At 39.8% G+C, this 23,778-nt stretch overlaps 1 pseudogene; it reads right to left on the reverse strand.

Annotated features, from left to right (window-relative positions):
- LOC127456221 (endosome/lysosome-associated apoptosis and autophagy regulator family member 2-like) overlaps positions 1–23,778 on the reverse strand; it is a 37,963-nt pseudogene that overhangs the window by 1,678 nt on the left and 12,507 nt on the right.

A 23,778-nucleotide genomic window follows, 5' to 3' on the forward strand; every position in this document is an offset into this window, starting at 1 on the left:
TATTCACGATCCAGTCAAATCCCAATAAATAAAATCAAGTTGCAACCAACATTATTTTCTTCTGTTTCACTAAAAAATATGCCACATTACGGAAGTAAAATGAGTTGTAGTTTAGAGATCGTCTGATACCGATTTTTTACAGCCGATTATTTGTATGTTTACGTGTCCGATAACTGATTTGCAGAACTGATTTTAATATATTACATTTTTTATTTGCACTATTTTAATCTCAGTAAAAAAAAAAAGAAATCATTTAACAATAAAAACATTGCTTGTTTTTATTAGTTTTAATAATAGCAACAAAAACTGCAGCAAAAATGCTAATAATAAGCTAAATAAATTGACAAAGTCAGTTGGAGACTTTGCATCTTTGCATAGGCTAAATGTAATTGTCCATTTTAAACTAAAGTTTTAAAAGGTTTAGGTGCTGTTTGAGGCTAAAGACAACTAGTTTGCTGGGATAAGCGTACATTCTCAGGAAAGTGAAAATCATTAAATACGATCGAATGGCATGTTATCAGCATTATTAATAATGTTTTTGTTGGTCTAGATTATAACAGCTGCCTAAAGAAATACCGACACTTTTAGTGTTTTACAGTGAGCAGCTATGGCAGAAAATGACACGCACATCTCATCAACGCTCTCATTTTCACCCGACACAAACCAATTTAAAGACACGTTTATTGGGACACGAGTATTGTAACTGTTAACTGGCACAATATTGGAGCTTAACACCTGTGATATCAAACCCAGCTTAAACCACACTAAGCCGATTTGCTGGTTTTAGCTGGTTTAGATGGTTGACCAGCTGACAAGTGCCCCAAATCTCTCTAAAACCATCAAACAAGGCTGGTTCAAGCTGGGTTTTTTTTATGTTACAGGGAACATGATTCACCAATTGGGACAGCTAGAGGACTCGATTAATTAACTTCCCAGATAATTACAGGGCAAAAACTGACTCGATAATATACTGCAAGAGATCTGCACATATTCCCACGGGAGGTCGTGTAATATCATTCTGGAAACACTTTTCTTTAAGTGATAATGGAAGTGCTGAAAATTCGTCTTGCGCTCGCTCTAATTGGCAGTGAACGCAGCATGACTCGATGCATCTGCGTATGCAGCCCAAACAGTCTTTCATCTTACAGATGTTTCTAGAAGCCCCCAAGCAGCTCCTTCAACTGCCCTGAGTTAAACATCAAGGTTTCACACAAGTTTCTAACTGCAGTGGCTGTGAGCGCAGGGTGAGAGAGGGTGAGAGACAGAGAAAGACTGAAAGACACAGTAAAGAGAAGAAGAGTACAGGGAGGGTTGAACTGAGGTCATCTCTCTAACACTATGAAGTTACTATGGCAAGCTGATTTAGCTTTTAATGCATCCAGCTTAACTCGTAATAGTAATATTTCAATTAAAGAGTTTTACAATATATTTTCTACTAGTAAGAATTTCAATTACAGAGCTCTACAACTGCATTCTTACTAGTAAATCTTGTATTCATTAGATGCAAAACAGAAGCGATTACACCCATTTCCCTTTCCAAATCCCGTCTGATGCAGGTTACATTTCTAAATAAAGGCAATGTGTGACATGGTAAAATATTAGCATGAAATAATTTGCAAGCTTATTTAGCAAACATATTGATTGCATTCACATAGTGTCAGAATTATCAAGAATATTGAGATGAAAACACAAATATGTCAGACACTTGTGGATTTTGTCCCAAAAATTATAAAAAAATAAAATAAATTATCACAATGTTTTGAATGTAAATGTGTAGAAAGAGAACACAGGTGTATGTGCAAAACAGTAGAAAGACAAGTAGTTTTAATGTTTGTTTTTTTGTAATCATAAAGGAGCGTAGCACATTTTTTCAGGTGTTTTTTTATGTATTTTTTTTATTTGAATAAAATGTTTTTTTGCGTATTATTTTTTCATGTACCCTGGCATTGTTTTCCCTTCATTCACAAGTTGTGCCTAACGTACGAAACAGCTGACAAAAATATTTTTTATAACAGAATATTTAATGATTTTAATAAATGTATAATAATATATAATATAATAATCATATACTGTATTTTCATAAAACATTTTGTGCCCCCCCATACATATTTATATGATACATATTTATATAAATTTTTCCACCTGCAAATATGCAGTTTACAAGCTAGATGAATATGAATATGCATGAGGATCCTTTACCATAATGAGATGGCACTGAATAGAGAGCTCTACAATTACGTTTATACTAGTAAACATTCAATTACAGAGCTCTGCAACTGCATTCATACATTTTTGAAAAACATTTATAGAATTTTCTATAAAAAAAAAAAAAAAAAATAACTTTAAAAAAGTCAAGTGGTGTAACCATCAAGTAAATAGCATAACAATTCTGAAAACATATTTTTCAAGGTAATCTATCTATCTACATTTGAAGTCAGAAATTTACATTCATCTTAGCCAAATACATTTAAACTCAGTTTTTCACAATTCCTGACATTTAATCGTAGAAAACATTCCCTGTCTTAGGTCAGTTAGGATCACTACTTTATTTTAAGAATGTGAAATGTCAGAATAATAGTAGAGAGAATGATTTATTTCAGCTTTTATTTCTTTCATCACATTCCCAGTGGGTCAGAAGTTTACATACACTTTGTTAGTATTTGGTAGCATTGCCTTTAAATTGTTTAACTTGGGTCAAACATTTTGGATATCCTTCCACAAGCTTCTCACAAAAAGTTGCTGGAATTTTGGCCCATTCCTCCAGACAGAACTGGTGTAACTGAGTCAGGTTTGTAGGCCTCCTTGCTCGCACACACTTTTTCAGTTCTGCCCACAAATTTTCTATCAGATTGAGGTCAGGGCTTTGTGATGGCCACTCCAATACCTTGACTTTATTGTCCTTAAACCATTTTGTCACAACTTTGGAGGTATACTTGGGGTCATTGTCCATTTGGAAGACCCATTTGTGACCAAGCTTTAACTTCCTGGCTGAAGTCTTGAGATGTTGCTTCAATATATCCACATAATTTTCCTTCCTCATGATGCCATCTATTTTGTGAAGTGCACCAGTCCCTCCTGCAGCAAAGCTGATGCTGCCACCCCCATGCTTCACGGTTGGGATGGTGTTTTTCGGCTTGCAAGCCTTACCCTTTTTCTTCCAAAAATAATGATGGTCATTATGGCCAAAAAGTTAAATTTTTGTTTCATCAGACCAGAGACATTTCTCCATAAAGTAAGATCTTTGTCCCCATGTGCACTTGCAAACTGCAGTCTGGCTTTTTTATGGCGGTTTTGGAGCAGTGGCTTCTTCCTTGCTGAGCAGCCTTTCAGGTTATGTCGATATAGGACTCGTTTTACTGTGGATATAGATACTTGTCTACCTGTTTCCCCAGCATCTTCACAAGGTCCTTTGCTGTTGTTCTGGGATTGATTTGCACTTTTTTAACCAAACTACTTTCATCTCTAGGAGACAGAATGCATCTCCTTCCTGAGCAGTATGATGGCTGTATGGTCCCATGGTGTTTATACTTGCGTACTATTGTTTGTACAGATGAACGTGGTACCTTCAGGCATTTGGAAATTGCTCCCAAGTTCCACAATTTTTTTTCTGAGTTCTTGGCTGATTTCTTTTGATTTTCCCATGATGTCAAGCAAAGAGGCGCTGAGTTTGTAGGTTGGCCTTAAAATACATCCACAGGTACACCTCCAATTCAGTACACCTCCAATCAGAAGCTAATTGGCTACTTGTCTAAAGGCTTGACATCATTTTCTGGAATTTTCCAAACTGCATAAAGGCACAGTTAACTTAGTAAACTTCTGACCCACTGGAATTGTGATATAGTCAATTAAAAGTGAAACAATCTGTCTGTAAACAATTGCTGAAAAAATTACTCATGTCATGCACAAAGTAGATGTCCTAAACGACTAATATAAAATCTGTGGAGAGGTTTAAAGATGAGTTTTAATGACTTCAACTGTATCTATCTATCTATCTATCTATCTATCTATCTATCTATCTAATATATATATAAAATCCCAACATTCTTTTTCCACAGAACTATATATGATGCAATGACTCAATTTGACCTGAACAAAATATCTAATATATTTTTAGTCATGAGGCTCTATGGGGGTCCTCTCTGTTTTATGTTTTTATTGTCACATAACAACAGAATAGATGTCCGTATAATGCATGTTTACATAGAACAACAATTGAAAAACAGTGCACACGGAATGCAAAATCATGTTAAAAGTATTTTTACACCTTTGTGCTGTTTTATATCTGACCTTGGTGGCAAAAGCTTTTAGCTTAGCCAGAAGAGAAGAGTTGTTGGGATAAGCCACCTCCTCTTCCTCTTTCTCCTCACCCTCACCTTCCATTATGGCACAGCTGTCTGTCACCGGTAACTCATACTCCTTATTGGCTGACATCACGAGCTTAGAATACTTGTACTCCAGCCTTTCAGAACCCAGAAACAGAGAAGCGTAAGTAGGACGCAAGTATAAAACTGTATCTGTAATATCGTTGTAAAGGAATCATACTTTCTGTTCTTCTTCCAGAAGTAGCAGGTTAGAGAGACGAGTAAAACCGCACAGAGCGCTCCAAGCACGGCTCCCATCTTGAGCCAGAAATCTATCATCTCACATGGAGAAGTTCTCTTCAGTGGGAGAGACAGCCCGCCAGTACACAAGCGAGGTTCAGTCCACACATACACTGTGTCCTGATGATGAAAGCACCATTATCATCATGTATATCTCAGCTGCATCAGAAAGATCATACTAGTTGACCAGCTGGTAAACAACAGGACTACGCTGATCCACCAGCTAGACCAGCATACACCAGCCTGGACCAGCATAGACATTCAATATGGAATATAACCCATTAAAAACTATTTTTAACCTTACGTATGTTTCTTAAAGAAGACAACAGCGATAGAACTAGTGAAACTGCAGTACCCGCACTCCTCCTTTACAGGCTCCTTCTATGGCATGGCAATGGGCATCAGAACAGTGTGGACAGGCACTGGAGCTCTCCCACAGGAAATAGAACGTGCAGCCGTCACACGTCCCTGCTGGACAATCAATGGTACAAGACAGGGAAAGTTAGTCCTGAGCTAAATCTGAGAACACTGTACAAGCAAAATGTCATGAACTTGACCCACCATGGCAACCTCCACGGTAATACATTTTCCATTTCCTAACGCCATCGCTTTCCAAAATATGCAGTCCTACATTTCAAAAGTCTCCGTTTGCGATAGAGGAAAACACCATTCCAGTTTGGATCAGAGGCGGAACGTAGAAATATCAATACTTATTCTACCGAAAACTTATCAGTGTGGACATGGTCTATGATTTTTTTCATTGTTTAAAATGCATGATTTAAAAATATTCACAGAATAAAGATAAGCTCTAAAGGGCCAATGAACACATGTTTCAGTCTTTCTGCACAGTTTTTCAACTGTTTTTGTAAAACCGCTAGATGGACGTCTTTGACCGTTGCGCCGCGTGTCCCTGTTTTTTCAGTGTCTCACGCAGGAGCGTACAAAAAATAAATAAATAAATAAATCACCTTTTAAAAATGCATCCCAAAACGCCTGCATTCTGTTTTATGTGTTGAGGGAAGTTCACACCAAACGTGTTGTTTTTTCCCAATATAAAAAATGCGCTAGATGGACATCTTTGACCGTTGTGCCATGTCTCCCGCAGGAATGCCATGTTTTTTAGACAGCAGTCAAAAAAATTCATCTCGAGGCACCTGCATTCCGTTATATGCATTAGGGTTTTTCCAATGTCTCACACAGGAATGGCTGTTTTCATATGGCGTATCGGGTATAAAAACTTCACCTTTAAATAGTGCGTTACAAGACAGCTGCATTCGGTTATATTCGTTGGGGGCCATTCACACAGAACCATCATTTTTGCATCCATTCACTATGTAAAAAATGTGCTAGACGGACGTCTTTGACCATTGTGCCACGTGTCTATTTTTTTCAGTGTCTTGCACAGGAGTGCCTGTTTTCATACGCCACGTCAGGTATAAAAAAAGAACGTCACCTTTTAAAAGTGCGTCCCGAGACACCTGCATTCTGTTATATGCGTCGTGGGCCATTCACACTGATCACATCGTTTTTCCATTCACACTGAAGCATAATTTTTGCGTCCATCTGCGCTGTAATTGTTTTCCTAGGTTAACATGCACTAGATGGACGTCTTTGACAGTTGTACCACATCTCGCGTGGTACAACTGGAAAGAACTTCAACTGTTAAAAATGCATCCCGAAACATCTGCGTTCTGTTTTATTCATGAAGTTGGCTTTTTTTTTGTGCAAGAACAATTTTGGTCTGAACAGCCCCTAAAGGCAGTCCTCTGATGATTTAAGAAATTACACTGATGAGCCAAAACATTATGACCACCTGCCTAATATGCTGTTGGTCCTCCGTATGCCGCCAAAACAGTGCCGACCTGCCAAGGCATGGACTCTACAAGACCCCTGATGGTGTCCTGGGGTATCTGGCACCAAGACATTGTGACAAATCTCTTGCTCACTTTATGAAAGAGGAAGCGGGAGCCGGATAAACAATCCAACCTGAGTCTTTATTTTTACACGCACAAAGATCTGCTTTTCAGCTTAACATTGCACTAACACACACACACACACACACACACACACACACACACACACACAGTCAGCTATGTGCGTCTCTCTCTCTCTCTCACCTCCAGCAGTCTGGACTGCCCTCTTATCCCTCTCCAGCTCTCACAGTAACACAGAACAGCTGTTAGAGATAATTTCCCACAGGTGTAAATCCTTACCGTTCTTACTCTCCAGGCCTCGCTCTCCACAGACGTCGCTCGGCCACGCCTACATCACCACATAACCCCATTGCCCGACTCGGGCAGGGGCACCATCTGGCCTGTCACTTACTCCCCCCCAATGGTGCTCTTGTGGTAGCTGGCGGATTCACCAGCTGACACTGACAGCATGCCGCACACCACCTGTGAACATCCCCGTGAATGCCCGGCCAATAGAAACGGGCCATTAAATGGCTTAGTGTTTTTTCCTGCCCTAAGTGACCCGCCATCGGATTATAATGAGCCATCTGGAATAACATTTCCTGACAGATCTGCGGTATTAACAATTGGGTTGTATCCTCCTTTGTCTGAGTGTCCTGCGTCACTCGATACAACCGATCCTTGATAATTGAAAAATATGGAAATGCAAGTGCAATGTCTGGCTGAAGGTGTTGACCAATCACTTTCACTTGGTCAAAGGTGTGCCTAAGGGTCTCGTCTCATGTCTGCTCCAGAGGAAAATCCGAGACTTCCCCCTCCCTTACATCCTCCTGAAGTGGAGCTGACATAGACGGCCCTGGCACTGCCTCCCCAGCCAGCGAATCACACACTGATACGCTTTGTTGCAGGACCCATCCACACATATTCCCCTTAACAAAGTTGTAAATTCTGGCCAATTCATACCCATGATTAGTGGATGGGAGAGGCGGGGACTAACCGCAGCCTCGACACTATGCTTTTGTCCCTGAAATTGAACAATGACCATCACTACAGGGTAATGTTGAATAACCCCATCCACACACCTTACCTTCACCCGCCGGCTCGTATCCAAAGCCTCGGACTGAACCAAGCTTTGGTGAATGGAGGTTTGATTACAACCTGAATCCACCAAGTCTTGGTACCCCCTTAATACTCACAGGTATCCAGTACACTCCTGTTTGACTGGGGGTTGCCTGTGGCGCGTCGGGGATCTGGACCAATGTTTTCACCTCCATTGCGGGGCATCAGTCCTGGAAATGCCCAGATTCCCTGCAGCTCCAGCAGACCGGCCCAGACTTTACACCCACACCCGCGGCACCGGATTCACCAACCTGTGTGGGAAGAGCATAGAGGGTTAGGGAAAACCGGCGGGTTGAATGGCCCACGGGGAATGGGGGAACCAGTTTTGGGGTCAGAATTCCCCGTTTCCAAGCAACAGGAACAGGATGAGTGGAAGGAGAGAGAGAAAGAGAAGAGGGTACTGCTCCAGTACCACCAGGTCGATCACTGCCAGGGCATCACGTTCGGCTGCCAGAAGCCACTGCTGGCAGGAGTCACGGAGCTGTTGGGCAAAGCCAAACAGGTGTCCAAGCTCAACAAGTGTCAGTGAATGGAAGTGCAGGTGGTGCACCTCTGCGCTGCTGCTGACCCGTTGCAAGATGGCTCACTTCAAGTCCTCGTACACCAGGAGGTTGGATGCAGGAAGGTGTTGGGCCATGAGTTTGGCTTCCCTGGACAACAGCGACAGTCCTCCTGAGGTCCCATCTTCACAAGCATGATGTGAGGCACGGCTATAAGGGAGTCCGGGGTCATGGCTGAAGACCCCCCCCCCCGGTGTGCCAAGCTCCATAACACCTGCCAGTCCTCTGCTTGAGCCTGGAGGAGCACCTGGAACCACTGCTCCTGTTCCATGCACAGGTCAAGCAGAGCCTGATGTTGTGTTTGGTGAAGGTCTTGAACAGTTTGGCCAGCGGCAAGGACTCCATGATGGCGTTTTCTTTCTCCTAATTCCTGGGTTTTGGCAACACTGTGACAAATCTCTAGCTCACTTTATGAAGGAGGAAGTGGGAGCCGGATAAACAATCCAATGCGAGTCTTTATTTTAAACACACAAAGATCTGCTTTTCAGCTTAACATTGCACACACACAAATAGTCAGCTTCTTACATCTCTCTCTCTCTCTCTCTCTCTCTCTCTCCCCTCCGGCGGTCAGGACTGCCCTCTTATCCCTCTCCAGCTCTCATAGTAACACAGAACAGCTGTTAGAGATAATTTCTCAGAGACATCAATCCTTACCATTATTCCTCTCCCAGCCTCGCTCTCCACAGACATCGCTCGGCCACAGCCATATCACCACAGACATTGGCAGCAGATCCTGAAAAGTCCTGTAAGTTGCGAGGTGGAGCCACCATTAATCGGACTTGTTGGTCCAGCACATCCCACAGATGCTCAATCGGATTGAGATCTGGGGAATTTGAAGGCTAGAGCAACTCCTTGAACTCTTCATCATGTTCCTCAAACATTCCCGAAGTACAGTGTACAGTGTGGCAGGGCACATTATCCTGCTGAAAGAGCACTGCCATCAGGGAATACCACTGCCATGAGTCTGCCTAGTCTGCAATGATGTTGAGGTAGGTGGCACGTGTCAAATTGAATGGCCGGACCAAGGGTTTCCCAGCAGAACATTGCCCAGCGCATCACACTCCCTCCGCCGGCTTGTTGTCTTCCCACAGAGCATCCTGATGCCATCACTTCCCCAGGTAAAAGGCGCACACGTACATGGTCGTCCACGTGATGTAAAGGAAAACGGGAATCATCGGACCAAGCGAACTTCTACTGCTCCAAGGTCCAGTTCCAATGCTCACGTGCCCATTGTAGGCGCTTTTAACGGTGGACAGGGGTCATCATGGGCACTCTGACCGGTCTGTGGCTATGCAGCCCCATACGCAGCAGGGTGTGATGCACTGTGTGTTGTGACACATTCCTCCCATAACATCATTAACATTTTCTGTGACTTGTGCAACAGTAGACCTTCTGTCGGTTTGGACCAGACCTGATAGCCTTCGTTGCCCTCATAAATCGATGAAACTTGGGCGCCCAACACCCTGTCGCCAGTTTGTGGTTTGTCCCTCCTCGGATCACTGTCAGTATGTACTCACCACTGTTGACCGGGAGAACCCCACAATCCTTGCCGTTTCAGAGATGCCCAGTCATCCAGCCATAACAATTTGGCCCTTGTCAAAGTCGCTCAGGTCTTTACTCCTGCCCATTTCTCCTGCATTCAACACATTGACTATGAGAATTGATTGTTCGCTTACCATCTAATCTACCCAGACCTTGACACGTGGACTTGTTAGGAGATGATCAACGTTATTCGCTTCAACTGTGAGTGGTCATAATGTTTGGCTCATCGGTGTATATTGTTATAATCTTAAATTCATAAAAGAGCAACCTTCTCCCTTGGAAGTAAATGAGGAAAATCCATTGACTTCTATTGTCCTGATATAAAGCTAATTATATTACTATAGACTTGATTTTGTGTGTGTGTGTGTGTGTGTGTGTGTGTTTAGTTTAAAAATTTATATAATTTATACGCCGTATTTATTTATTTATTTATATATATAACTTATTATATATAGGAATCGTTTTCCAAACGAGGACATCACCAATGACTAATTTGTCCCCAGACTACAGCACATAAGCATAAAATATAAATGAAAAATTGAATAAAACAAATAAAAATCACTTCAGCGGCCCAGCAGTGAAGTGATTTCATATGACATGATGGGAGATGCCCTGTGCCAAATTTAGACTGCATCAACAGCATTGTGCTTGTTTGTTTGTTTATGTGTATGTACCTGGGTATGAATAGGTCTCCCCTCACTGTTTTCTCTGGATTACAGCGCAGTGAAACCACTGCATTTCTACCTCTCGGATACGAGATGGTGACCTGAGGAGAACTTCACAAATAAAACATGCCATTAAACACATAACCGAGAATAAACCTTATTATGAAATCCCTAAAACTAAAGCCCCAGACAGCCATCCATGAGAGGCACTTTGAGTTTGCAGATACCGATAAAAGAAGTGGATGTCTGGGATTCTCTCGGATGAAGATGGAAAGAGCTCTGGTCTGGTGGTTATTCCATTGAATAATTTCTCCACTGTTGCTCCTATGGCAGAAAACACACACATAAAGCCTGTGTTAGAGGACATGTTGGGGTAAAAGTAGGGATGCACATATATCAACATTTTTGGCCGATCACAATTTTTACAAATAACTATTGGCCAATACCGTTATTTTGCAACTTACCTTATTTTATCATCAGATCACTGTTTTGCTCAGGAATTTTAAACATGTACAAAGAGGAACAAAAGCTTTTGTTCTAACAACAAATAATTTCCATTGAACAAGAATTGGATCTGTTGAACACACAACAGGCCAAAATTTTAAAGTGAGCCACAAAGAAAGATAAATAGAAGATAACCATTTTTTTTTTTTTTTTATATTGAAAAATAACTAAATATAGCATAAAGCTTGATGGAAAAAAAACTTATTTTATACTTCTAAAACATTTTTGCACTTCTGTTTTTGCAAAACAACTGAACTCACATTTTACATGCCTGTACTGTATATAACAGAACATCACAAATTCATTTCATGCACACATATAATATTGGGCAATTCCATGGAAATGTCAACCACATCAATTAAAAATAAAAAAAGTTACCAAAGGAACAAAACACCCTTTTAAATTCTACAGTGGTGTAATGGATAATGGAAAATACCGTCCACACCGCTAGAGGGCGCCGCTTGCTTACACAATGCTGACAGAAGCGCTGATTACAGTCTATTTTTAAACACAGCCTTTCAAGCTTTTGTAATCGCACATGACCATATTGTGATTTCAATCTCAACTCAATTAATCGTGCAGCCTTACTGGATACCATACCAATGTTTCAGAAGTAAAAGTTTGCTGTTTTCAAAGCGTTTGGATGGTTTTACCTCATCATGTACAGGTAGGTTCCACCTTCACAAGTTCCAAGAACAACAGTTTTTCCTCATTAATGTGAGAACGAATAAAAATAAAATATTACATGTTCTGTGGAGTGCCAATCCTTGTACATTCTCTGGCTATCATTATTTATGGATTGTACATTTGAATTCAAAGAGTTTTTACAAAGTGTGATGGTAATTAATTATTAATGAACCATCGGTTTTTCATATCGGTGTTTTCATGCTTAAACCGTTTTGCCGATAGTTTTAATTTGGTTATTAATATCGGCGGCCGATAAATATCGTCAGCCAATACATCAGTGCATCCCTAGGTGACAGTACATAAATGTTTAGTATGTAGTGCTGTCAACAGTTTAAAATAATGAATTGTATTTGGGTGATACTAACTAAACCTGTCATGCAAATTTCTTGGTCATATTTAGCCCCAAATAAATACAAAAACATCAACAACATGTACATTTTTGAAGTGGACCACAAAGCATTTTCAAAACTAAAACTAACTTCACCACACTAATTCAACCCACCCCCCCCACACCCCCATTCGAAAACACTCAGAGACTTACCCAATGTATATCAGCTGTAGGCTGATTTAGAAAAGTTATTTAAAAAAAAAAAAAAAAAAGAATTAGAGGGATCAACAAATTATAAACAATTAACTGTAATCTGATTAGTAATCCAATTACAAGCACTTGATTTTTGTAATCTGATTACATGATCCAAATAACATGTAATCCATTACTACCAAGCACTGCAAATATGGTTAGTAAATAAAAGTATGGACTTGTTATGTGCATATGCTACACTATCAAACAGTTTGAATACATTTGCTAGTTTCCTTTTTGATATGAAAATCTCTCTCACACAAACACACCTTGAAATGTGTCTGCCAGGCTAATGGATTGAGAGGAAAGGGCTGTTTTAAAGCCCTGCCCATCTGAAGGGATAATGGTTGATTGACAGATAAAAGCCTTCACTGAACTGCCCAGCTGACCACCATCAGCGTCCTCACTGAACAGATCTGTGACATTATCTCTGCAGACTGCTGCCTTGTGACCCTGAAACAGACACAGAGTGGGATAAATAACATTCTGCATTCATTTTCAATTCATTTCAGGTGTGTGCGTGTGTGTGTGTGTGAGTGTGTGTGTACCTCAGCTCCACACAGGCTGATATTGAAGAGGTGGTAGTATTGTGTGCCTTTTGCAGTGAAACTCGGCCCATTCATGATGGACCCGGCGGAGGCCAGAGCGCTGAAGTTGTACAGAAGAGTCCGATTCTGGTCAGTGTATGTGAATGAACAGTCACTAAAACACACACTGTGCTCCTGTAATTTTATTTCAAGAAAGAGAACCATCATACACTCATTATTCTTCATTTAAAGATAGAAAAATCTAGAAAGAATTGATTCAAATAATCCAGTCAATGTGTGTTGAGCAGAACACCTGTACAATGAACTCTATATGTCCATCCTCTATGTGTGACATAAATCAGCAACATCCACAACATAAACATGACATGCTATTTTTGTCAACTACAATATGCCATTTTAGTCAGAGTGAAATGGACTAAATTTATATGATTTTCTTTCTTCCATGAAACACAAGTGGAGATGTTTGGCAGAATGCTCGACTTGATCTTTTCAACATAACAAAGTTAAGACACTGATCAAGTGTTTTCAAGCTCCAAAAAGGAGGAAAAAGTACACCATGAAAGTACAATAAACGTACTTCATACAACCTGTGTGCTATATTCCAAGTCTTCTGAAGCCATAAAATAGTTTTGTAAGAGAAACGGCTCAAAATAGCTCCTGTTGTGTTCCACAGAATTGGGTGAACTAATTTCTTTAAAGGGGTGATGAAATGCAATTTTTCTATCATTTTATTATCTTTCCTGAGGTCCACTGATAATGTTAGTAAAGTTTTTTTTGCATCAAAACAGTCATAATTTAGCATGGTTTTGGCCTCAGCATCTCCTTTAAACTTCAATGTAAACATTCACTGTTCTGATTGGCTAACATTGTGCAGCCCCTCAAATACAGCCATATTTGAATCTCAATTGGAAGAGAATACACCAGCTCCACAACATTATAAAACTACAATTCAGGGTTTACACATAACACACGTCCAACACATTGCATCCGAATATATTAAACTGTTCATCTCCAGTACAACTGTAAACAGTCAGCACCATAAACTATCAAACAGTCATGACATTTGAAATATTCTAGAATGAAACTGGTTACTGACAGTTTTGCAATTATGTCCAATAGAGTTTTTAACTTCCCATTCCTTCAATAACAGTTCCTTTGCAATGTTTGGATTGTATATGACTGGTTCACAAGCAATCCACGCTGATATGAGCCGGAAAAAAACGAACAAGACGCACACACATAGGCACACCAGACTTGCCAGAAACACATCAAAATGGTCAACCACATCCATCTAGTGCATGTTTACATACACCAACAATTAAAAATAGCACAGATGGGTGCAAGAACGCATCCTGGACAAGTTTGTTCTCAAAACAGCAAGAGTCAGCAGCTGAATGAATCTTCTTTTCTGAGTTGTAACTTGACACCGTGTCTTTTAAAAGTGTTTAGTGCATGTTTATATACAAAAATAATTCAAAACAGTCCAGATGGGTCCCCTTTGGTATTCAGGAATAGTTAGGCCACACCATGCCTGTCTGTCCTGCTCTCTTGAACCGCGCACCAGTGGGCGGGGCCAAGGGTGCGATGATGCATGTTGTGGGATGTGAACATACAAATGAGTAATGTCTCATGACGTCACGAAAAGACAGATTTCAAAACTAGACGTTTCAGCAAGGTGGCACCTATAAACGCTCTTTTTAGACTGGGGAAGATGTTTTAAGTACTGAAATGTACAGTATGTACAGTTACCTCTTATATGCCTAAATATAATGGAAAATTTGATTCTCCATTTCATGACCCCTTTAAGGCTAATTTGCTTGTGCAATCTATGAAATTGCGTGTGCGCGTCGTGGGCGTTTTGTCGGGTGATTTACTAAGAGAAATCGTGCAAATAACTACACATGCAAATATGTTGGACACACCCACAAAAAGGAGGCTTTTGCATGTGGTACTTGCACCAAATGCAATTACAGTACAGCTCTCACTAAGTACAATTTTTGTTTTTATTCAATATGGCATTTATATGTTTATTTATAGGATTGTTTGATATCATCATAAAATCCCTGCTATTTAACAAGTGTAAGAGTAGTTGATGAGAATGCAAAAGACACTCTTCACTTGCAATGTTCATAATTCGAAACCTGTTCGGCATAACAGGTGCTTATCGGCCTGCCTACTGGAAAGAACCACCACTTAAAATATTTTGCAATATTTCGGTAGTTAAAAACAATGTTTAAAACATAAAATTACGACATAATTTGGGCATAAATTATTAGTAGGCTTATGATGTTATCAGTTATGATATCGAGTTTTAAAATAATCGAATAATATCGTTTTTTCATGAGTATTAAATTAATTTAACATGAATGTGTCAATAAAGGGTGTTCTACGTATTATCTGTTCTCAAAGTCTCCTTTTTGTCACAATGACAGCATGACGCACAGTGCAAATCAGATTAATACCTACATTTGTATTAATTTGCTCTCGTAATTTCCGATTCTGAAATGACTTTCAGGCTTGACAAATCACTTTGTGATACAATTTGATTAATTTGCATCTAGACAGCCCTTTATAATGCGCATTTGGAGGCACGCCTCTAAATTACATATTCATGTTGGGGACAAACGCAAAAAGACTACGTTAGTAGATCAGCTCGGACCTTTTTTTAGCTTGCTATCAATTTTGCAAGTTTTTATACACGCAAGCATTTAGTAAATCGGGGCCTAAGTGTCCAGCTCGGATCTTCAATCACTAATTAACAACATCCCATAGAAAAAATATCCACACACATATACAGTAGACAAAGAGAATTGGTGCTAATCTTTTACCTATAAACAAAGAAAACGGAGGTGAAATACCTTGTTGCTTTTGCTGCCTGGCCCACACGGTTGGCATGCTTCTCTGCCTAGATGTGGTGTCCAAAGAGGACAGTGTTGGCTGTGCACTCTTGGCACAGGTTGGTATCTTTATCAATGTAGTGGCCAGCAGGACAGGGCACACAAGAGGAGCCGGCCTGCTGAGACTACAGTGCACATGCCCGGCACGACGATGCCACCCCGTCCATGGCATTAGTGACAGTTACAGAGTAGATCTTCACCATGTCATTGACATACTTGCGTACCTGATGGACAGAGAGAGAGAGAGAGAGAGAGAGAGAGAGAGACACACATGAGAAGTCAGAAAACTTATAACATGTCCTCCATAATACACAATGGCACCTTAAGCCATACTTGAAATGTATGAATGTAATTACATGACATAATGCAATAATGATACAATGATACCAAAACAAGTGTTATTTATTATAAATTAAATATGTAAAATGTACAAATTAAATTTGCATTCAAAAAATTTACTTTATATAAAATGTTTAAATTAAATATTTAAAAATGTAAATAAAATATATATTTAAATTAAATGTAAAATTTACATTACATTTTAAATAAAATATTTAACTTAAATTTAAAAACAAAATTAAAATTAAATTAAAAATGTACTGACATCTTTGGCCTGACTGGTGCGTTGGAAGGCCCAGGTCAAATCAACAGTTGTATTTTCAGTCATTATGTGTGTATAGCTCTGCTTAGTTTTACTCCCTTCCCATGATTCAACTACACCTGTGCTCCTTCTTTTCACATCCTGCAATGACAAAAGAGATCAACAACATTTATCAATGGACTGTTCTGTCAATCAGACTTAAAGCAGACATCTATTTATCTATCTTAAATAACGAACATTTGCAGTACACTTGCAGTACAAGTGCACAGCATATAGATGTACACAGTGTGCAAAACGTTTTGAGATCAAACCACTCAAATCTCAATTGGGTGTAGTTGAAAACATAAGTGACCACGTCACATTTGTAGTGTAAACACTATTTCGTCCTGAACAACATTGAAGCAGGTTTTAGAAATTAATGGGGCCTCAGGGCAAAAATGTCACCAAAAATAAATTTTTGTTTTTATTTAAGGTTAGGGTTACCATAACCCTAACCTAACCCTAATACTAATCCTAACCCCAAAACATCTTATATAGTTCTTAATATTTTATTTAAAAAGAATATGTTTTGATGTTGATAAATTATATGGGTAGGAGGCCTCAGGTCAAAAATGCCCTTGAAGTTCAAAGTGTGGGGGGCAAAAAAAATTTCCCTGTACTGAATTATTCTATTTTTTATTTGTAACATCCGATACAGTTTTTAATATTTGATCATTGTCCTTGTTATACATACTGTATATCATTAAATATGAGTTGATTTAAATGTAAGAGTATTTAAAAATTCTCGATCTTGAGAATTTGTCTTAATAAATGTATTAGATTGAAGTATTTTGTTAACTTATGTTAACAAAATGATTAATTTCAAGTATTTGAATAAAAGGATGGCACAGTATATTTTTATTAATTTAGAAAAAAATGCTAACTGAACATTAATTTAACCGTCATACCCGACTCGAAAAGATGTGTGCGTAAAGTTAAAACATTATGACAATGTGCAATTAAAGATTCACATTGAGTTTTGTTGTAATAAGTGGTATAACTCATAAAACCTTAAATAAACAGTCTTTTAAAAGAATCTGATCATTATGAGATACTAAGCCATCATTACGAGACAAAGAGTGATCACTATTAGACACCGAGCCAAGAGTGATCACTATGAGACACCAAGCCAAGAGTGATCACTATGAGACACCAAGCCATCATTATGAGAAAAGAGTGATCGCTATGAGACACCAAGCCATTATTACGAGGCAAGAGTGATCGCTATGAGACAAAGAGCCATCATTACGAGACAAGAGTGATCACTATGAGACACCGAGCCATCATTACAAGACAAAGAGTGATCACTATGAGACACAAAGCCATCATTATGAGACAAGAGTGATCGCTATGAGACACCGAGCCATCATTACAAGACAAAGAGTGATCACTATGAGACACCAAGCCATCATGAGACAAGAGTGATCACTATGAGACACCGAGCCATCATTACGAGGCAAGAGTGATCGCTATGAGACACCGAGCCATCATTACGAGGCAAGAGTGATCACTATGAGACACCGAGCCATCATTACAAGACAAAGAGTGATCGCTATGAGACACCGAGCCATCATTACGAGGCAAGAGTGATCACTATGAGACACCGAGCCATCATTACAAGACAAAGAGTGATCACTATGAGACACCAAGCCATCATTATGAGACAAGAGTGATCGCTATGAGACAAAGAACCATCATTACGAGACAAGAGTGATCACTATGAGACACTAAGCCATCATTACGAGGCAAGAGTGATCACTATTAGACACCAAGCCATCATTATGAGACAAGAGTGATCACTATTAGACACCAAGCCATCATTATGAGACACCAAGCCATCATTATGAGACAAGAGTGATCGCTATGAGACACCAAGCCATCATTACGAGGCAAGAGTGATCGCTATGAGACACCGAGCCATCATTACGAGACAAGAGTGATCGCTATGAGACAAAGAACCATCATTACGAGACAAGAGTGATCACTATGAGACACTAAGCCATCATTACGAGGCAAGAGTGATCACTATTAGACACCAAGCCATCATTATGAGACAAGAGTGATCACTATTAGACACCAAGCCATCATTATGAGACAAGAGTGATCGCTATGAGACACCAAGCCATTATTACGAGGCAAGAGTGATCGCTATGAGACACAGAGCCATCATTACAAGACAAAGAGTGATCACTATGAGACACCAAGCCAAGAGTGATCATTATGAGACACCAAGCCATCATTACGAGACAAGAGTGATCACTATTAGACACCAAGCCATCATTACAAGACAAAGAGTGATCACTATGAGACACCAAGCCATCATTACGAGACAAGAGTGATCGCTATGAGACAAAGAGCCATCATTACGAGACAAGAGTGATCGCTATGAGACAAAGAGCCATCATTACGAGACAAGAGTGATCGCTATGAGACACCGAGCCATCATTACGAGACAAAAATGATCGCTATGAGACACCGAGCCAAGAGTGATCACTATGAGACACCAAGCCAAGAGTGATCACTATGAGACACCAAGCCATCATTATGAGACAAAGAGTGATCACTATGAGACACCAAGCCAAGAGTGATCATTATGAGACACCAAGCCATCATTATGAGACAAGAGTGATCACTATGAGACACCAAGCCATCATTATGAGACAAGAGTGATCACTATGAGACACCGAGCCATCATTACAAGACAAAGAGTGATCACTATTAGACACCGGGCCAACATTACGAGACAAAGAGTGATCACTATGAGACACCAAGCCATCATTACGAGACAAGAGTGATCACTATGAGACACCAAGCCATCATTACAAGACAAAGAGTGATCACTATGAGACACCGAGCCATCATTACAAGACAAAGAGTGATCACTATTAGACACCGAGCCAACATTACGAGGCAAGAGTGATCGCTATGAGACACCGAGCCAACATTACGAGACAAAGAGTGATCACTATTAGACACCAAGCCAACATTACGAGGCAAGAGTGATCACTATGAGACACCAAGCCATTATTACAAGACAAAGAGTGATCACTATGAGACACCGAGCCATCATTACAAGACAAAGAGTGATCACTATTAGACACTGAGCCAACATTACGAGGCAAGAGTGATCGCTATGAGACACCGAGCCAACATTACGAGACAAAGAGTGATCACTATTAGACACCAAGCCAACATTACGAGGCAAGAGTGATCACTATGAGACACCAAGCCATCATTACAAGACAAAGAGTGATCACTATGAGACACCGAGCCATCATTACAAGACAAAGAGTGATCACTATTAGACACCGAGCCAACATTACGAGGCAAGAGTGATCGCTATGAGACACCGAGCCATCATTACAAGACAAAGAGTGATCACTATGAGACACCAAGCCAACATTACGAGACAAAGAGTGATCACTATTAGACACCAAGCCAACATTACGAGGCAAGAGTGATCGCTATGAGACACCGGGCCAACATTACGAGACAAGAGTGATCACTATGAGACACCAAGCCATCATTACAAGACAAGAGTGATCACTATTAGACACCGAGCCATCATTACGAGACAAGAGTGATCACTGAGACACCGAGCCATCATTACAAGACAAAGAGTGATCACTATGAGACACCGAGCCATCATTACAAGACAAAGAGTGATCACTATTAGACACCGAGCCAACATTACGAGGCAAGAGTGATCGCTATGAGACACCGAGCCAACATTACGAGACAAAGAGTGATCACTATGAGACACCAAGCCATCATTACAAGACAAAGAGTGATCACTATGAGACACCGAGCCATCATTACAAGACAAAGAGTGATCACTATGAGACACCGAGCCATCATTACAAGACAAAGAGTGATCACTATTAGACACCGAGCCAACATTACGAGGCAAGAGTGATCGCTATGAGACACCGAGCCAACATTACGAGACAAAGAGTGATCACTATTAGACACCAAGCCAACATTACGAGGCAAGAGTGATCACTATGAGACACCAAGCCATCATTACAAGACAAAGAGTGATCACTATGAGACACCGAGCCATCATTACGAGACAAAGAGTGATCACTATTAGACACCGAGCCAACATTACGAGGCAAGAGTGATCGCTATGAGACACCGAGCCAACATTACGAGACAAAGAGTGATCACTATGAGACACCAAGCCATCATTATGAGACAAAGAGTGATCACTATGAGACACCAAGCCAAGAGTGATCATTATGAGACACCAAGCCATCATTACGAGACAAAGAGTGATCACTATTAGACACCAAGCCATCATTATGAGACAAGAGTGATCACTATGAGACACCAAGCCATCATTATGAGACAAGAGTGATCACTATGAGACAAAGAGCCATCATTACAAGACAAAGAGTGATCACTATTAGACACCGGGCCAACATTACGAGGCAAGAGTGATCACTATGAGACACCAAGCCATCATTACGAGACAAGAGTGATCGCTATGAGACACCGAGCCATCATTACGAGACAAGAGTGATCACTGAGACACCGAGCCATCATTACAAGACAAAGAGTGATCACTATGAGACACCGAGCCATCATTACAAGACAAAGAGTGATCACTATTAGACACCGAGCCAACATTACGAGGCAAGAGTGATGCTATGAGACACCGAGCCAACATTACGAGACAAAGAGTGATCACTATTAGACACCAAGCCAACATTACGAGGCAAGAGTAATCACTATGAGACACCAAGCCAAGAGTGATCACTATGAGACACCAAGCCAAGAGTGATCACTATGAGACACTGAGCCATCATTACGAGACAAAGAGTGATCACTATGAGACACTGAGACATCATTACGAGACAAAGAGTGATCACTATGAGACACTGAGACATCATTACGAGACAAAGAGTGATCACTATGAGATGCTAAGCCATAATTATGAGATATTGAGTAATAATGTTAAAATATATTTGGTGTGCTATTTTGTGTGTGTGTGTGTGTGTTTGACATGTTACTACCTGGTTTAACAACGATGTGTCCTGGCTGATCACTTGTGATTGGATTACCCAAGACTTGTAAACCAGGTATAAAAAGGGCATTTTTGTCACACATTCGATGCTTACATCCGTAAGTGTACAAGCTAACTCACCGCCATGAAGTAGAATTCACAGTAAGCTGAGCAGATGGTTTCAAACTCAAAAGTGATGTGGCTGTACTCGCTGCCAGCTGTTGCTTGCAATGACATGGGCTACCTGATACAAGAAACAATAAAGCTTCACTACAAGCTTGTGTCTTCACACACATTACATAAGGAGTACTTCTATAATGCAGCAAAAGGACAAGTTGTCTGTGTAATGGCAACAGTCACAAAGCAGAGGAGGTCCTGTATAGTGTGTTTTAATCATGAGGAAATCAATGTTGGGTGTAATCTGAAAGTAATTAATTACTACTAGGGATAGGGTCTAATTACTTTTAGTCAAAAAGTAATGTAACGTTACAATTAAAATTCTTGTAATCAGATTAAAGTTACTGACGTTCAATTAAAGGGAAAATAAAAATTCTCTCATTATTTGCTCACCCTCATGCCATCCCAGATGTGTGTGACTTTCTTCTGCTGAACACAAATGAAGATTTGTAGAAGAATATTTCAGCTCTGTAGGTCCATACAATGCAAGTGACTGGTGACCAGAACTTTGAAGCTCAAAAAAAGCACATAACAAAACTAATCCAAACAACTCCAGTGGTTTAATCCATGTCTTCTGAAACAGATACATTTTTAAGTCCTTTTTTACTATGAATTCTCCTGTCTGCACAGTAGGTGGCATTATGCATGAAGAATACGAATCACCAAAAACAATAGTTGTAGTATGTGAAAGTGAAAGTAGAGATTTATAGTAAAAAGGACTTAAATATGAATCTACTTCTCTCACTAACTTATATTGCTTCTGAAGACATGTATTTAATCACTGGAGTCTTATGTGTTACTTTTATGCTGCCTTTATGTGCTTTTTGGACCTTCCCATTCACAATGTATGGACCTACAGAGCTGAGATATTCTTCTAAAAATCTTCATTTGTCTTCTGCAGAAGAAATAAAGTCATACACATCTGGGATGGCATGAGGGTGGGTAAATGATGAGGGAATTTTCAGGTGAACTATCCCTTTAAATTAATGAACTACATTACTTGAGTTACACATCTTTCTCAAATAATATTATTATGTAGAACACAATTTAGAAACAAACTATAAGTTATGTGATTAGTATTGTGATTGCATTTTCAGTGAAGAAATTAAGATAATCTGATTACAATTTACGAGAGGTAATTATTCAATTGTAGTGGATTACTTTTATAAGTAGTCAATGAACAGAATGTACTGTGGACAGAACTCAAATACGTATCAGGGTAAAAGTGCCTGAAGACTCACTTGAATCCTGGTACTCGGAGGGTTAAAATTAGATAATCATTATCTGAACGACCCGTTCCTGAGTGAACGTGATTGCCTGCCACCTCCCAACCTAAAACACATGCACATCCACACACAAAGCAAATGCATGAAGTTAATAAGACATTGAGCCGTTTAAACGTGTTAATTTTGTATTAAAATAAATATAAAAAATAACTCCGGTTTATATATTTAAATAGATGTATGCATACATTTTCTATATAGAGTATATAAAACATCTCCTCATGCATGAGTCTTTAAACGTGCACAGGCTGAGGAGCTTCAGTCTTGTAGTGTACTTGGCATTACTTGTCTGCCACAATGAAGTGTTTCAGAATTTGTTTTAATCGATCGACAGCCCAAACAATAGTTATTATACATGCAGGAATGACAAAAAGACATATGTGCATATGAGGAAAGGCTTTGTGTTACTCCTAAATCAAGTGAGAAAACCCTACTTTCACTGAGCAACAGCGACATCTTCCAGCTAAAGCAAAAATGACAACCTTACATACATTGTAATTTGAACCCAAAACTGTCTTTGAGTAATCTCTCACCATTTAAACTATTACACTTGTTATTGGCCACATTGAAGCAGGATGTCTTCATATTCGCAGGCAGCACGTTCCACCACTTGTACTCATACCCGAGGACGGGCTCAGTGCCAGCTGGGCAAGGCTGGCATGCTGTGAATGTCATACACAGATTCCATAATTAATATCTTTGTTTTTTGTTTTTACTTTAAATTGTATTTATGTTTATGAAGTTAAAAGGGACCTCTTGGGAATCACCTTTAACCCCATCAGAGAAGGTCCCAGGTGGGCAGGGAGAACAGGTGGCCGTGTTGTTGTAATAGAAGCCGGGGTTGCAGGGAGGACATGGCTCACGCTGACCAGAAGGTGGAAGTTTAACAGCACCCAAAGCATCTTCCAAACAAATCCGAGGCTCTACCCATTTAAATATGACCCAAGTCTAAAAAATGATTTTTTTTTTATTTTTAAATTACAAATCAATAAAAATTGAATTAAATGAAAAAAAGGGTCTTTTTTTATAGGCACTGTGGAATAACATGATGTTG

The sequence above is a fragment of the Myxocyprinus asiaticus genome, chromosome 18, assembly GCF_019703515.2.
Source record: "Myxocyprinus asiaticus isolate MX2 ecotype Aquarium Trade chromosome 18, UBuf_Myxa_2, whole genome shotgun sequence".
Classification (NCBI taxonomy): domain Eukaryota; kingdom Metazoa; phylum Chordata; class Actinopteri; order Cypriniformes; family Catostomidae; genus Myxocyprinus; species Myxocyprinus asiaticus.